General features: G+C 37.4%; 1 long non-coding RNA gene across 1 annotated transcript; it reads left to right on the plus strand.

Moving 5' to 3' along the window:
• The first annotated feature begins 3,245 nt into the window (after positions 1-3,245).
• LOC125916994 (uncharacterized) lies at positions 3,246-15,617 on the plus strand. The gene is made up of 2 exons (XR_007456073.1): positions 3,246-12,956; positions 13,057-15,617. It is a non-coding gene; the product is annotated as an uncharacterized LOC125916994 (long non-coding RNA).
• The last annotated feature ends 2,905 nt before the right edge of the window (positions 15,618-18,522 follow it).

Here is an 18,522-nt window from a genome sequence, read left to right on the forward strand (position 1 = left end):
ACAGTTGCTTGCTCCCCAGTGCCCCCATCTGTAATCCTGGTCAATCTCCAATCTGCATTTTACCTCCATGGATTTACCAGTTCTACCTTAGTATCCTTTTTTAATCAGTACTTTTAATTTTAACCCTTGAATATGTATTAGTTTCTTTGTCACCTGTGGTTTTATATATGCATGTCTTCCTCTTGGAATTATTTATCTTTTGCTGGAATATATCCTCAAGGAACTCTTTTCAGAAAGGGCTTACAGGTGGTAAGTTCTCCAAGTCTACATATCCGAAGATATATTTATTTCCAGTTTGATTAGGGATAGAATTTTCATAGACTCTTTGAGAAGCCTGGCTAGAGGTTTGTCAATTTTGTTTATTTTTTCAAAAAACCAACTCTTGGTTTTGTTGATCTGCTCTACAGTTTTCATAGACTTTTGAGAATACTATTCCATTGCCCTCTTACATCCAATATCATGGATAGTCTGGTCCCAGTCTGATCTAATCCCTGTTTCAATCTTTTTTTTCCCGCTGTATTTGGAAATTTTACTATTTATCCTTTTATACTTATTTACCAAGATATGTCTTTATTTTTGATTCATCCTGCGTAGCACTTTATGGACCCTCTCATTTGAGGATTTGTGTCAATTTTCTGTCCTGGGACATTTATTTTTATTTTTATTATTTCTTTGCTTATTTGTTTTAATTCTTTTTGCTGTATCCTTGTGGAACTTAGAACTCCTAAATCTGTCTTCCATGTGTCTTATTTTTTTCCTTTTACACTTTTTATCTCTTTTGTCTTCTGTATTTTCAGTTCACTCTTCCAATACACTAACTGACTCTAAAACTATGTTCATTCTGCTAATCAGCCTACCTGATGAGTTGTTTCAGGGGTTGGTATTTTGGTTTAAGTCTTCTTTTTGCTCTATTAATTGTTTTGTCAGGGATTAGTTTTTATTTGTTGAGCTTGATGCCTTTCTTTCATGGTGTTAGTTTCCCTCAAATATTTGGTGATTCTTGCTTGTTCATCTTAAATTTCAAATTCCTTGTTAGCCTTCTGCAGTGTTCTATGAATTCAACCTATTTCTGGTTATCACAGGGAAAGAGTACAACCAACATCAAGGCTTCTAGATGTGTAGACTTAGTTTCTTTTTTGGTATTGTAGAACAGTACCATGCCTCTGCCCTGGCTAAACTGAAAACACCTTAACTCTTGGCCCTTTCCACCATTAGTAGCCATCTATCTTCCCATGCATAGTTTGGGTTAAGGTTTCCCCTTTCAGTCAGATTCCATTTATCATCTGTGTTTTCGGGGATTACTCATAATTTCTGATTAATCAAAATATACTCTCTTCTTTCCCAACACTATTAAAGACTTTTACATTTTTTTTTATCATTTTCCTAAAAACTGGAGGATCCTGAAATATATGTTCAATCGACATCTTGATCAAAACTTCAGAAGCTAATCCATATATTATTGTGAATATGTAACCCAAATCACTTCTCCAATGATTTCTTAGTCATTGGGAACTTCAGTATGTTGCACAGTCTATAAGACATATTTACATGAAAGCCCTTTTTTGATTAATAGGAGAAAAGTTCATGTAATTGGAGTGGTATGTTATTTCCTTAAGCCCTTCTGAAATCATGTTATAGGACGTTGTAGTTATGTTCAAAACAGTGTTCTTTTTAGCTGCCCCAAATCCTCAAAATTTTTTTTCTGAATATAACTTATAAATCAGTCCTTTTAGAATATCAGAACAATGCTTTCTACTCACTGCTGTCACTAGATATATATTTTATGGAGATGCATTAGGAATAGATAAGAAATGAAAGTATTTTATTTTTTTTAGAAATTAATCTGAAACATGGATTTTTTTTTTTTTTAAGTAATCTGTACACCCAATGTGAGGCATGGACCCACAACCCCGAGATCAAGAGTCATCCAGGGGCCCCAATATATGATTAAAATGAGTAAATTTTTTACCCTATGATTTAAATTTTATATTCTGCTTTTAATTTTTTATTTGTTTTTAGAAGGTGACATTTATTGTTGCTCATTTCTCTTTCCTGAAAGTGATGAAGCTGCTGATTTGAAATGTGTATTTTGGTGCCATTTCAGAACCAAAATGTTACTTACCAAAGGTGAAAAATATTATGTGAATGTGGTTTCCCGAGATACCTGCTCTCCTTTTATATAGTATATTCAAGCCCTTTGAGAGGTCTAAATATTATAGATCATAGCTCATGAGACCTCTTCTCACCCAGAAGGGCAATATAATAAGGACTTAAGGCCATTCACTAAAAAGATGGAAGAAACTTATGTTCTCTTATATATAACTGTAAAAGTCCATTTTCTCTGTTAGACATCTGCTACTGCTGTATTTTCTGCTGTATTTCAGGAGGCAAATGTCCTTAAGACTAACGCTAACGTGGCTGTTTGAACTGATGATCAGGAACTCCACAAGGGTATGCAGTCCGCTATGTGGTTTTGGGCCCACACAGTTTTTAAAAGGAAGTCAATTCCTCACATAATTGCAGCTAAAATCAAAGGGTTCTAAATAGTAATACCGGCACAGCAGTAAATGTTATTTTATTCTCATGACCCATTTTCTTGATGATCCTCTGAATTGCCTAAAAACACATGCCAAATGCAGCTTGTGCAGTTAGCAGTAAATAGATGCAGTTAGGGCTCACTTTATGTAAGATCTGCCAGTATCTTTAATAAACTACATACATTTTTATTTAACTTCTCAGAGAAAAGAAAGGTCTGATCTCATTTGTTCTTCATTGCTACTTCTGGATTCCTCCCTCTCTCCTCTCTAAAATCCTCTGCTTTGAAGCTCAGACTGTCCAACATTTCACTCCGCATCCTTGTTGCAGTTAACTGACAGTTCCCCAGGATGCCACAGCCTTGAAGGTTTTTAGCTCCTCGTCTGTCTTTGCAACACTACCCATGTTCTAAATCTTGAAGATTTCAGTGTCCATGAGAAAATGACATTAGAAAAAATTGCCCAAGAAGGTGAGGGAGCTAGTTATATAATTATCTTAGGGAAAGTGTAATGGGCTGAGGGAACAAGTGCAAAGACTGAAGCAGAGCATGCTTGGTGTGCTGAAGAACCGCAAAAAGGCCATTATGGCTGGAGAAAAGCCAGGGACAAAGGAGGAGATAAAGTCTGAAAACAGAGCTGGGTCATATAGGGCCTCTATGCCATTGGAAGGCATACCAGATCATAAGATTTTTCTAGTAGATTTATCCTTCACTGTATTTCAGGCTCTCTGATGATCATGTCCTAAACCTTGTCTGTATCCATAATTATAGGCCTATCTTTTTTTTCTCGGTTTTAGTATTCATATTCTCTGAATTACCATTTATGGTCATTCCAATTTTACTCTCCCTGATTTCAGTGATTCTTCAACCCCACCAGGGCCTACAATCCATTGATCTTTTATCATTTTTTATTGACTCCGCCTCCCACCACTCCCTGTTCTTCCTTACTCCCTTATCAAAATTATATTCATCAGCCCTTCATCAGGATCACCCTGTTGTAGTCACTCATCCTTTGTCTCTCTCTCTCTCATTTTGTGTACTCTCTTGACAAAAGTCTCAACCCCAGCTAAACCAGCTCTCCACACTTAAACGTTTTTTTCTCCCATATTAAACAAATTGTTTAAAATAAAAACTTTTGGCCTCCATTAGAAATGGTGGAGGCTGGGGCGCCTAGGTGGCTCAGTCAGTTGAGCGTCCAGCTTCAGCTCAGGTCATGATCTCACAGTTCGTGGGTTCGAGCTCTGCGTCAGGCTCTGTGCTGACAACTCAGAACCTGGAGCCTGCTTCGGATTCTGTGTCTCCCTCTCTCTCTGCCCCTCCCGTGCTTGCGCTCTGTCTCTCTCACAAAAATAAATAAACATTAAAAAAAAAATTTTTTTTTTTTTTTGAAAGAAATGGTGGTGGCTGGAGAGCTGGCTCCAGCTACCACCCATTTCCTTTTTTCCTTTTTAAAGCAAAATTCCTGTCAGAGCCATATATTATAACAATGATAACAATAAATAACATTTATTACGCACTTGCTGTGTGCCAGGCATTGTTCCAGATATTTTACATATATTAATCTTGTTTTATTCTCATAGCAGTCCAATGAGGTAAAAAAAAAAAAAAAAAAATACCACTTTTTACAATGAGAAAAAGGCATGAAGAACTTAGTTTCCCAACTACTTGCTGACAAATAGTGATCCTGGAATTAAAATCCAGGCAGTCTGTCATCAGAGCCTGTGCTCTCAACTAGACCAAAGCAAAGCAAATTATGTTCTAAATCTCAGTTCTCAGACACATTAGCAGCACACTCCAGTTTCCAAGAATGAGTGTATCCTACCCCAATCCTCATTCCTCCTGAGCAGTATTGTAGTAAGTTCTGGCTGCAAAGCCACGATATAATAATGTGGAGTTTTCATGTAACCAGAAGGTTCAAAGTGATTACTTTTAGGCAAAGGACTCTCTCTTGCAACATTTTGACTTTAGCCTTTTTTGGTTTCCTTGTGCTTTGCATTTCTCTCTTGCCTCTCCTGTAAATTCATCGGTAAGAGGCTTAAGGCTGCCTCTCTGGTAGAAGCTCATGCTCATAGTATGCCAAACAGGAACCAGATGGGGAAAAGGAGTTAAAGGAGAGACTTTTCTGATCCTGATCTCTAGTTCAGGGGGGGAAAAAAAAAAGAATACCTGAGCTGCATCAGATTAGTAATAAACAAGATTTCTTTGTCTGAATTGCCCCCTTTTCAGTTGCTGCTTTGGAATATGTGGTGGCAGATTTTAATCCAAAAAAAAAAAAAATTAGGGACTTTGCACTATTTGTCAAAGAGGAGGGGAAAAAAACCTAATGACATGATTTTAAATTCGTCAATTGGAGTTGTTTTCTCTAGACCCTAATCTAATATTCCCAGAGAACTTCTTACTCAAAGAACTTCCTATGATACATTATTAATTTGTCAATTCTTTCTTAAATCGTCTTTGGGGAGAGAGCAATTCAGTTAAACATTTAGTATATTTTTTTAAATAACTACTGACTTAGAAAATTTTAGAAAGTAAATCATCAAAATCAGTTTTAAGAAGAGGGAAACATCAGAATCACTCTAGAATGCCTTTCTCATTGGCAGAGGTCACATGCCCCTTCCTAAACAATTGCTGGCAAGGAGAAAGGGTTTCTATGATTGGCTTTTCCTTTTCTGGAAGGAAGGTTGTGGAGTCAGCCACCATCCAAAAGAGGATTTGTTTCTTATTTGATTTTCGTTTGGTTGGTTTTTTGGTTCCTTTTTGAAAGTTATCCTCATGTTAGAAATAGTTTAAAATTCCCACTCTAAAGAACAGGCAAGCTTTTCCCAGCCATGTTGTTGCCCATCCCAACCGTCCCCATACCCATTATATATAGTATGTATAGTGTATATAATTCTGCCTCTCTGTAACCATGTTTTAATTATATTCAATTTGCAAAAATGTTAAAATTTTATTCACAGTGAAAGGTCTAATCTGTTGAAGGGAACTGATGTTGATGTGAAATCACTAGAAGAGAATAAAAAAAGAATCGACCTACAAACGACCGTGGCAAAATGAAGTTCTAAACATTTCCCAAGTGATTACTTTTTACTGTGGAAGTTTTATTTCCCAGAAAGCATAAAGCTGAATAGTCTTGCCAAACCAGCTGAAGCTTAATGAACAAACTCTATTGGCCCTTTAATAATAATATCTGAACCGTTTATCTCTTCAGTTCTAAAAATGCATATAAGTTGGCAGAGATTTGACTTAAGAGTTTTAAGTCCTATATATAGCTTTTGGGTGACATGATCTCTTTTTCTAGACATCTGTCTGCCTCAGGGCTTTGGTCTAATTACTTTTAGTAAATAAACTATTTTCATATAAATGGTTTAAAGAAGAGCAATATTACTAGGATTATGAAGACCAAGAGTATAATGTTACAGTCTAAAAACCCAAGGTTTTACTGTGATACTAAATGTTTAACTGAATTGCTATCTCCCCAATTGTACCTGTGTTGGATGTTGCCACTTTTCTATTGCTGGAAAGGGCCTTTTACAAAAGCATGTTCAACGTGAATACTAATCCTTATAGCAAGTCCTTCAGGTTAATGCCAATAGTGTGCATGAGGACAAAATCGTATTTATACCATGTAATACTCCAGAGGGATTAGGTACTGAGCAGCAGCTGTAGAGAAAAAGATGATAGGTCTGACAAGACAGAACAGGCTAGAGAGTCTGATTTCTGAAAGTGGAGATCAGAGAGTAGAACTAGCACTAGGAAGTATTAGGAGATTTCAGCTTAGAGCAGTTTCAGTCCAAACCCAGTGGGTATGCTTAAAGAGCCAACCAGGAAAAAAAACGAAAACAAAACCAAAAAATCTTTGCTTCCTTATATGGACTTACGGAGGTATTCTGGGAAAAAAGCATGTTGAAACTCCTTCAGGAAGGAAGAGGACTTCTGATTCAAGAGTCATTCTGTTTCTGTGCCTTTGCCACCAGTTTTCACACAACTGCTTTCTCTGATACTACACTGTCAGAGACACCCAACTGATAGTTGGCTTTTTCTTTTACTGAATAAATACAACTTTTTCCCCGACCATAAGAAAGAAGAAAACTATGAGATAGAAGATCTGTTTCCATGGCTTTAAAAAAAAAAAAAAAAAAAAGGGTAGTATTTCCCACTGTGTTCAATTGATGATGGTGAAAGGAGGAGAAGGAGGATGACAATGAGAAAGGCATTTTGAAGTTTAGTGGCTGTTAGGGGAAGGAAGTTGAGAATAGTGGAAAGAATACTAAACCAAGTATCGTAACTTGATTTTTAGGTCTGGGTTGTTCCCTACTTTAGCCAAACATAAGACTCTGAATTCATATTAGTTTTAGTTTCTCTATCAATAGAAGTAGACTATATGATCTCTTGCCCTTCTACCTCTAAAATTCTGTAATTATGACAGCAAGTATCTACACTAATGCCTGAGCAGTATCGAGAATATGAAAAACAGTATATAGAGCGAGGTGTCCTTTTATAATTAAGTTTATGCCTAGTTATAATTGGTTTATGGAACAAAATTTTTTCCCAGACCCACTGTACCTCAGAAAGGATTGAACAGTTCATTCTGGCAAAGAAAAGGCAAAACTGTTAGCACATCATACTGCCACATGAAGGCTAACAATTAGACACAAAGCCAGACAAAATCGCAAGGAGAGCCATAAATAAAAGAGAGTCTTAATGTGATTTAAATACCGTGACTGAGTTGCATTCAGTGTTAGCCTGGTCACCAAGTCCAATGCGACATTATCCTCTATAGAGATGTATTCTAGCAAAAGACTTCTGCATCCGCCATCTGGCCCTTGACTCAGGGAGCACATCTCACTGAATGACACATAACCCAGTGGGATGCACCAAATTTGCTTAAACATGAGCACATCCTCTTCTCATAACAAAGGCTGGATATGACCCTAATTTTATATTCTATAAACTATGTTGAGGAAATTATTAAAACAACAGTCTTCTGGGGAGGCCTGTAACCATCTACTGATCATGTTTTCTTTGTCACAGCCACAGTTTCAAGAAATACTGTAAATTTCAGCTTAAATTGAGAAGCAAATTAGATGTGCTTTAAATTTAAAAATTCGTTATGAATTTAGAAGTAAAAAAGTGAACTGTTTGTGACTAGATGATCTGACCTTACAAACACAAGAATTTGAGCAGAGTTCCAAAAGTTAGAGTTTGTGTTCTCTGTGAACAGCCTTCAGGGAATTGTGCCAGAGGAGCTCTACTTAAGAGAAATTTCTCTGAGGTTCTGATTTTTTTTTAGTTTATACCTTAAACTGTGATTTCAGACCTATTCCAGAATAAAGGCAATCACATCCAGTATTTCCTGTCTCTAAGATAGAGTCTACTGCACTGCTTGTATTTTATATTACTTGAGAATTATTTTCCTTTAGAAGGAACAGTATGATTTGCCTAAATGGACAGTATTTTTTTTTCTTTTTAAGTATATCTTTGGCATTCCTCAGAGTGTTAAATATTTTATTGGCTATTGGGAGGAAAGGATTCTCTATTATGTAAATGGCACCCCAAACCTACAGATCCCAAGTTAATACTGAAGACTTTTTGTTAGTCTCTGGTGCCCTTTCTGGTAAAGATAAATGCTAAAGAAGGGGCAGTATGTGGAAATAGGAATAAAACTAAAATGACCATTTTTCTTCCAAGTTATATAACACTATAATGCTTTGTTGCAATAATATGAGGAAACCTTATGCAAGAACTGAGCTGTGATTAATAGAAGCAAAAAGAAGTAGAAACATCATTCCCTAAACACAGCAAACTCAAATAGGAAGGAAAATAGTCTTTTAAATGAGAAGCAAAAAGTCGTATGGAAGTGTTGAATCATTATATTGTACACCTGAAACTAATATTACACTGTCTATTAACTAACTGGAACTTAAGTAAAAACTTTTTGAAAGTTCAAAGTGATATGAGAAGGAAATGTTAATGCTAATGCCAATATCATGTGAACTGTTAATTAGAAAGTAAAGTGGAAATGGAGCGTGTGACTAATAAAGTAAATACCATGAAATTCTGGGGAAAGCCTAGTTAAGCTGGACTTCTTCAGGGCTACAGCACTGAGGGGATTTTCTCATGTTTCACGAATTGACCCAAATTATTATGGAGTCAAATGATAGTGGAGTCCCTATCATGAAGGGTAGTGAAATGAATGAAGACTGAAAGAGAGCATCATAATGCTGACGTTGTCAGATGTCCAGTCACGTGGACTTGCGAACCTGGCAAATTGCTGAAATTAGTATGGGGGAAGAAATCTTAAGTTATAAACTAATTTAAAAATGAGAGCAATAAGCTAGGCAATGGCAGTTTTAACATATTTTAAGAACTGAACCTATTCATCCAGTTTAGTACCAGGCCCTAAGCTTCTGCCTCGAGTGTATGGCCCACCTGAATATTAAGGGCCATTATATGGAAGATGATGACCAGCTGTTCTCTTTCTCCCCTGAGTTCCAAACAATAAGAAATGGGCATAAGCTTTGGTGTGAAGGATTTAGGCAAAGAATGAGGAAGAATATTGTAAATTGAAGTGCATTACTGAGTGAATTTCATTCTATGGAAGTCTTTTAAAAAGTCATTACTGTCACTCAAAACACTTACAGTCTGTCTGTGACATACATAGGTAGCCCTACAGTAAGAGATGTGAATAATTACACAACAATTAGAACGTCTTTGAGCTGGAGAGTAATCAGCCCAAACACCAAGTAATGCAAGAGAGAAGCATGAAAACACATAACCACAAAAACGAGAGAGAGAGAGAGAGACATGTATAGATCAACATAATGACAGCATTTAGCTAATTAAACTCTCTGGAAATGTTCTGACTGCTTTTGGAAAGCAAAGAAGTCTTCATTTTTAGCTTTGTCAGTTGACATAATTTTGAATTGAGTCTGATTCTCATTGGCATCTATGATCTATGTATACAGTTTCTGGAACAGCCTTTTCCTGGAGAAAATTTTCAAACAAACATTTGGCATCAGTGGAATATTTTTTATCACACCATCAGTATTTTTCATTGTACAGCCTTTGACTTCCAGAAGATTCAAGCTGTCTTAGAGTCTCTGAGAACCCTAGGGCATTAGATGAATGCCAGGTATGTTACACTGAGAGATTAGATCCCAGGGAACTGGAATTCTGAGAACTAGGATGCCTGACTGAGATTGAACTATCTATGTATCCTGGTATAGATACAGAAAGATATTAGTGGTATTTTAGATTAGAATTTTTAGACTTCATCCAAACAACCTGTTAAAAGCCACGTTCTCTTGTACCTGTGAAACCATAGATTCAGTGTAAGAATAATGCGTTCAAGAAGATTTAGTCCGATGCAGTGGTGTGCTAATGTTTAATTCCTGGTTTTCCGGGCAAGGAGTGTGTGGTTTTGGGGGGTGGAGGATTGGAAGCAGAGGTGGTAAGCAGGTATCTGATTTGTAGCATTGGCCAATTTCTGTGATACAAATGCCCCCACCACGGCCAACTGCAAGCTACTAAAATGACATCAGTGAAAACAGAGTTGGGAAGAGGTTGCCTCTCGTTATTCCTGCACATGAGTGGTCCTACATCAGGTATACGTAAAACACCAAAGTTCAAAAATCTCACTCTGTGTCATTCAGTGGCAATCAGCATTGTCATCATGAAGTACAACTTCTCGCTTCCACCTTCTGGCAAATGGTCTGAAAGCATACCTTACAAACACGTGGCTTCTCCATCTGAGAGCTGTGATTTTTTTTTTTTTTAATTTTTATTTACTTTTGTGAGAAAGGGAGACACAGCATGAGCAGGGGAGGGGCAGAGAGAGAGGGAGACACAGAATCTGAAACAGGCTCCAGGCTCTGAGCTGTTAGCACAGAGCCCGATGCAGGGCTCGAACCCACGGACCGTGAGATCACGACCTGAGCCGAAGTCAGATGCTTAACCGACTGAGCTGCCCAGGTGCCCCGAGAGCTGTGATTTTTAAATCCTACTAAAGACTTTATTATTTAACATAAGACTCCCCTATGATACTGCTCTTTTTAGCAGTTCTAATTGCTATAAACAGCAAATGAAATGTTTATAGGTCAACAGAACCAATTCTTAGGAGCAGTAAGCACAACCTTCAGAATAGAAAAATAGTTTGGGAGGCATGTTTTATTTTGGATTTTAGTATTTTTGGTGTTAAAAAGACTGATAACACACTGAGAAACAGTAATTATCATTCAACATGAGCCTGGCTGGAAACACATTGCATAGCAGTTCAAGAATTTATTTGCTTATTTTTGGAAACAGTAGAACTATTACATTAACCTATCAGTTTATGGTCATCTCCTCCTTTTTTCTTTTTTTAAGTGTCTCAATTTTTTTTTTTTTAATGTTTATTTTGAGAGAGTGAGAGAGCATAGGGGAGGGGTGGGGAGAGGAGAGTGAGAGAGAATCTCAAGCAGGGTCCATGGTGTCAGCGCAGAGCCCAGTGGAGGGCTTGAACTCAGGAATGGTGAGATCATGACCCAAGCCAAATTCAAGAATTGGAGGCTTCAACCAACTGTGCTACCCAGGTGCCCCCTCCTCCTTTCTTCATTCTCTGACCTACACATAGTTTTGTAAACCCAAGATACATGTGTCTCATCCCTTTTGTCTCTCTGTGAAAATAAGAATTGTAAAATTGTAATGGCATTGCCCTCCCCTGTGCCAGAATTCCCAGATGCCTCGTGTTCCTGACCGAGTAATTCATTTACTTATGAATTCCTGCTCTTTGTATTTAAAAGACAAAACCACTTGGCAAAAACCCTTCTGAACTTTCAGAGAGAAAGCAAATGGATTCTTAGGACACAGTCATTCCAATCATGCCATGGTTAATATTCATTCTAAACTGTTGATAACATTTAGGATAACACCTATATTGCTATTTTCAGTGAACTTTCACATGTATGTCCTTCCCATTACATAATACTGAGTAACATTATTGGTAACATGAAATGTCACTGTCCAGTCTTAGAGCCTCTGCCAATAATTAATATGTATTTATTCAATAAGTAGGTGATAGGTGCTTTCTGTGGTGAGCCATTATGGAGTCTGTCAAGATGAATTAAGACCAGTCCATTAGTATTTGACTTAAATTGGGCAGGGGTTAGAAATGCTTGCACGTATTTAAACTATATGAAATTCTTATTTTCTGTCATCACTGGGAGAGAATTTAAGCTCAAATAGGTCATCACCATGGCCCTAATAAAATTTTTGTTGTTGCTAGGTTGGTTGGTTTGGTTGTATTTCTTTTTTTTTTTTTTTTTCGATAATTGTTTAATATAAACAATAATTCAATCACAGTTGACAAACACATGAATAAGTCAGTGAACTGTATGTGCCTGCCACACATCTAAGGTCATTCCCAAGATATACTTCTTCAGTGAATTTTTCCCTGACAGTAACAGTTAATGACAGTGTGACCCCAATCATCTTAATTGCTGAGAGTTAGCACAGTTATTCTGCATTGCTATTGGCTAATGAATCAGATTCATTGGCTGGTTCTGACAGGGCTGACATAACATGTCACTGACTAAGTGACAGTTCTAGAAGAGGACAGGAAGAAGTATGAGGAGGGAAGCAAACGTTCGTCAGTACACTAAGACAAACTAGCACAACACCACAATCTGTGCTGAAGCAGGAAATGAAAAAACACACAGAGGGCCTCCTGATCATTTGCCTTAACATCACATTTTTATTCTCTCATATTCAGAAGGAAAAAAAATAGTGGTAGAATGATATTTCTGAATCTGTCATTTATAAATTGTAGTTTGGGAGAAATTGAAATAAGTTACATGGGGGTGAGGAAGAGACAAATGAGATCTTAATAATTATTAAGTTGGAGTGGACCAGGGGGAAGCATCAGAAGGTAAGTAGAAATACAGAAGTAAATTGGGTGTTTCCACCAAATACCAAGCCATATATCTAAGGAGAGACCATCACTTCTTATTCACGATGTAATTAAGTGGAACCATGTGAAACTGCTGATAGTCAACCATCTTTGACCTACAAAAATGGTCATGGGTGTGGTTTGACCTATAAACTATTGGAAACAAGGTATATTTGTAAAATATATTTTAAAAAGCACACTGAATTATCCCATGGCTTGTTACAGAGAACAAGAGAAACAATAATCCAAAAAAAAAAAGTTAGTTTTTTAAAAACACTATAGTCAACTCCTTAACGTCAAATACCTATGGGTTTTTAATCCAAAATACTCTATATGCTTGGGGATGATGTTTGCAAGGGTTTTTTTGGAAAGAAAATAAGCTAGTTAAGAAGGCATTTTCTATTAGCTCCAAAGGAATGTAACACCAGGCAGTGTTTTTCATTTTTAAGGATCTGAAGGACGCTAACTATAGGAAAGATCAAGAACAGTCACGTGCTGGTGAGTACTAGCCAGTGTTTCTGCACTGACTGTGTAAAACGTTCTCAGCTGTGGAGTCTCCCACCCACGATGTAACTTTGACCTATGTTGCTGTCCACAGGTCCTCCACCACCCTATAGCAAGCAGTCCATGGATGTCTGCAAGCAAGCATTGGGGCCTGGCTGTGCCATCCTTACCCTGGCCCACCCCTGGGCACAAGTGGGATGTGGACTCTGAACAGAACCACCAGTGTATTATTTCTGCCACTTCTCATCCATCATTTCTGGGTCATTTGAGACCAGCTTTCTGTGTTTGCTAACAGATCTTTTTATATATATATATACATATATATATATATAGGAATATCATATATATATACACACATATATATCATCCAGCCTTATAAAGGAGACTCTGCCATTTGCAACGACACAGATGAACCCGAAGAGGACGTTATACCAAGTGAAATAAGCCAGACACAGAAAAATACTGCATGATCTTAGTTACATGTGGAGCCTAGAATAGTAGCCCCCCTGGTTACCACGTGGGGAAAATAGGGAGATGTTGGTTAAAGGATATAAAATTGCAGTCTACAGGATGAATGAGGAAAGCTAATGTACAACATTATGACTGTAGCTAGTAATACTGTATTGAAAACGAAATCTAAGAAAATAGATTTCACATGCTCTGACCACACACAACACACACACACAGGTAACTGTAGGAGGAGATGGATATGTTAATTTGCTTGACTCTAGTATCCTATCATTACATATATCAAAACACCAAGTTGTACATCTTAAATATATACAATTAAATGATAAAACAGGAACAATGTTTTTAGCCTTGAAACTGAAGTTTGAGCAGGGCTCGGTAGGGAAGCACTCTTCCTTCTCCCAGTTAGTGTTAACTAGGGCTGCTCAGTGTTGAATCTACAGAAGGCTCATTCATTCATGTGTCTGGTGGTTAATACTAGCTGTCAGCTTTAGCTGGGCTGTTGCCTTGAACATCATCATGTAGCCTCTCCATATGTTCTGGGCATTTTTCCAAAATGGTGGCTCTCACCATTTATCACTCACGCCAAGTTTAATTGTCTCAAGAAAGAGCTGGGTGGAAACCATCACCTTTTCTCCTTACTCTGCAGCTTAGCAAGTAGCCTTGAAAATAACGACCCACATTCTAGGTACCTCAGGGAGCAGAGTGGACTCCATTCACAAAGAATTGTCATTACTTTAACTGTCTGGTGGCTCTGTGGGAAAACAAATAGAAGCTTTACCTGTTCGTACCTCAGAATTCCTCCAGTGCTACAGCTGCTGCACAGGTGGGGTTTGTTGAAATATTTACAGGGAAATATTTTAGTTGCTGCTGCAAGGGGTGATAACAGGGCAAACAGTATATTGATGAAAAAGCTTGGAAGAAAAGACTGAGAAATACAGTGTCCATAAAGGCTTTGAAAAGTTCTTGACATGGACATTTAGAAGGCCACACACATGCACAGGGCTGTGTGCATGCTTAGGAAGGCCCGAGAAGGCCCTAAGCTATCCCCTCTGGCTGACCTTGAGGCTCTATAAAAGCAGAAAGTGAAACCTAAGGCACAGTTGTAAACTGCCTGATTGAGTACTGAAGGTATGCCTCAACCCACACATCAAGCCCCTTGGCAAAAGCCAGTATTTTGTGGGTTCCAGGCATTTAAGGAAATCTCTGTGCGATTAACTGATCACTAAGCCAACTAAGAAATTGCAGTGGTTTCACATAGGAAGGGATACAGCTTTACAGGATTAGTTCGGAAAAGCCACTAAATAACAGACCCTAAGATGAGAGAAAGAAACCCAGATTTGCCACATAATAATATATCCATTTCTCTAAAAACAGTGCATGCTATGAAACAAAGTATGACTCCTCAAAAAAAAAAAAAAAATAGCCAATAGGAAGTGTCCAGGAAAAGCCCAGGTATTGGACTTTGTAGACAAAAGTCTCAAATCAGCTATTTTTTTTTAAATGTTTATTCATTTTTGAGAGGGAGAGCACAAGCAGGGGAGGGGCAGAGAGGGAGAGAGACACAGAATCTGAAGCAGGCCCCAGGCTCCGAGCTGTCAGCACAGAGCCTGGTGTAGGGCTCGAACCCACGAGCCATGAAATCATGACTTGAGCTGACTGCTAAGATGCTCAACTGACTGGGCCACCCGGGCACCCCATTTTTTTTAATGTTTATTTAAAATTTTTGAGAGTGCCCAAGTGGGGTATGGACAGAGAGAATCCCAAGAAGGCTCCATGCTGTCAGTGCAGAGCCCAACGCGGGACTCCATCTCATGAACTGTGAAATGATGACCTGAGCCAGTATCAAGAGTAGGACACTTAATCAACTGAGCCACCCAGACACCCCTCAAGTCAGCAATATTAAAAATGTTCAAAGGAAGTCCCATTTAAAGAACTAAAGTATCAGAATGATGTCTCACAAATAGAGACTATTAATACATAGAAATTATAAGTAAATGGAAATTTTAAAGTTGGAGAGCATAATAAAAATCCACTTGAATGGCTCAACAGATTTAAGCTAGAAGAATGAATCAGAAAGATTCAATAGAAATCAGTAATAGAAGGAAAGTTGGGAAATTCACAAATATGTGGAAATAAACACATTTCTAAACCAATTTACACAAAACTGTAAAGGAAATTATAAAATACTTTGAGATCTACAGAAATGAACACAATATAAAAAGTATGGGATGCAACCAAAGTGGTAAGTAGTAAAAGGTAAGTGTGTAGGCACACCTGGCTGGCTCAGTCGGTAGAACATGTGACTCTTGATCTTGGGGTCATGGGTTCAGGCCCCACATTGGGCATAAAGTTTTTGCCTTTTATTTTTTATTTTTTTTAATATTTTATTTCTGAGACAGAGACAGAGCATGAGTGGGAGAGGGGCAGAGAGGGAGGGAGACACAGAATCAGAAGCAGTCTCCAGGCTCTGAACGGTCAGCTCAGAGCCCAGCACAGGGCTCAAACTCACAAACTGTGAGATCGTGACCTGAGGCGAAGTCAGTCGCTCAACCGAACCACCCACACACCCCAAGTTTTTGCCTTTTAAAAAGAGGCAAATGGATAGCTGTACATGCCTACATTTAAAAAGAAGAAAGATCTCAAATCAATACCTATCCTAAACTAGAAAAAGGAAAACCAAACCCAAAACAGGCATAATAATGAAGATAATAAAATAGATGACAAATACAATAGAGAAAATGAACATAACTAAAAGTTAGATCTTTCAAAAAATCAACAAAGGACAAAACTCTAAATAGATTAAGAAAAAAAGGCTGAAACTACTGAAATCAGAAATGAGAGGACATTACTACTGACCTTACATAAGTAAAAATGATGATCAGGAGATACTATGGACAATTACATGTCAACAAATTAGATAATTGGATGAAATAGATTAATTCCTAGAAGTACTTAACAGCCAAAACTGATTTAAGAAGAAATAGAACACTTGAATAAACCTGAATACAAGAAAAGAGATTGAATTAGTAATCAAAAACCACCTAATACAGAAAAGCCCAGGACTAGAATTCACTGGTGAATTCTTCCAAACATTTATAAATGAAAAAAAATGTTTTTAATTTTATTTATTTTGAGAGAGTGCTAGCAGGGGAGGGGTGGAGAGAGGGAGAGAGAGACTCTCAAGCAGGTTCTGCACTGTCAGCACAGAGCAGAGCCCAACGCAGGGTTCAATCCCACAACCCTGAGGTCATGACCTGAGCCTAAATCAAGAGTCAGACACTTAATTGACTGAGCCACCCATGTACCTGAGAATTCTTCCAAACATTTAAAGAAGAACTAGCACCAATCCTCAAAACTTCCAAAAAACAGGAGAGAAAATGTCATAATTCATTCTATGAGTCCAGTGTTACCCTGAAACCAAGGCCAAAGACATCATAAAGGAAAGCTATAGACCAAATCTGTTATGATGTTAAAAATATGCAACAAACTACTTGCCCAATTGGAATTTATCCCAGGAATGGAAAGTTGATTCAAAATATGAAAACTATGTATTACACCATATTAATAAACTAAAGGGGAAAAACATCTCAGTTGATGCAGAAAGAGCATTTGGCAAAATCCAAAATCGTTCCATATAATATAAATAAATTATGACACTAAGACCATGTAGTTGGGGGGGGAGGGGAGGAGAGGTAGAAGTGTAGAGTTTTTATATGCAAATGAAGGGAACAGCTTAAAATAGACTATTATAAATATGTTTTATGTAAGCCCCATGGTAACAATAAAGATACCCCTAGGAGTTACACAAAAGGAAAAGAAAGTCTATCAATCCAGAAAAAGAAGGGGGGGGGGGGGGGGAAGGACAGCAAGGGAGAAAAAGAAGGATAAAAGAACTACAAGACAAAACAGTTAAAATGGCAAAAGTAAGTCCTCTATCAGTAATTACTTTAAATGTGAATGGATTAAATTTCCCAACCAAAAAACAGTGGCTGAATGGATTAAAAACAAACAAAAACCTAGATCCAACTATATGTTGTTTACAAGAAACAACATTAGGACACTCATAAGCTGAAAGTGAAGGGATGGAAAAAGATTAACCCTCAGTTAGACTAAGAAAAAGAGGAAACTCAAGTAAAACCAGAAATGAAATCACAGTGGATTTCACAGTAAAAAGAGACTATTACATACAATTATATGTCCATAAGTTGGATATCCTAGAAGAAATGGATAAATTCTTAGAAACATACAACCTAACAAGCCTGGATCAAGAAAAAAACAGCCTGAATAGACCAATAACAAACATGGAGACTGAAACAGTAATCAAAAACCTACAATAAAAGAAAACCAAGATGGCTTCAAGGGGAATTCTAACAAACATTCAACAAATACCAATTCTTCTTAAACTCTTATAAAAAGAAGAGGGAACACTTCCAAACTCATTTTATTAAGGCAGCATCACAGTGATACCAAAGTCAGACAAAAACACTGCAAGAAAAGAAAACTTTAGGTCAATATCTCTAATGAATATAGATGCAAAAATACCCAACAAAATAGCAAACTGAATTCAATAGCACATCAAAAGATCATTCACCATGATCAAGTGAGATTTATCTTTGGGATATGAGGATGGCTCAACTTAACAAATAAGAAAATATGATACAAAACATAAACAGAATGAAAGACAAAACCCACATCATCTCACTGGATACCGAAAAAGCAAGAATTACAAAGCTGGACTATCATACCCCCTGATTTCAATATATATTACAAAGCAATGGTAATCAAAACAGTTTGGTATTGGCATAAAAACAGACATAGACCACTGGAAGAGAATAGAGAGCTCAGAAATAAATCCACATATTTATGGTCAACTAGTCTTCAACAAGGGTGCCAAGTAAGCACTATGTTCCCAGGAAAGGAAGGTGCTTCTTGCATTTTACCTATGTTATCTTCCAGTAGTTTTATAGTTTCAGGCCTTACATTTAAGTCTTTAATCCATTTTGAGTTGATTTTTGTATGTGGTGTGAGATGTCCAATTCCATTCTTCTACATATGGATATTGTTTTTCCAACACCATTTATTGAAGAGA

The sequence above is a fragment of the Panthera uncia genome, unplaced genomic scaffold, assembly GCF_023721935.1.
Source record: "Panthera uncia isolate 11264 unplaced genomic scaffold, Puncia_PCG_1.0 HiC_scaffold_1389, whole genome shotgun sequence".
Classification (NCBI taxonomy): domain Eukaryota; kingdom Metazoa; phylum Chordata; class Mammalia; order Carnivora; family Felidae; genus Panthera; species Panthera uncia.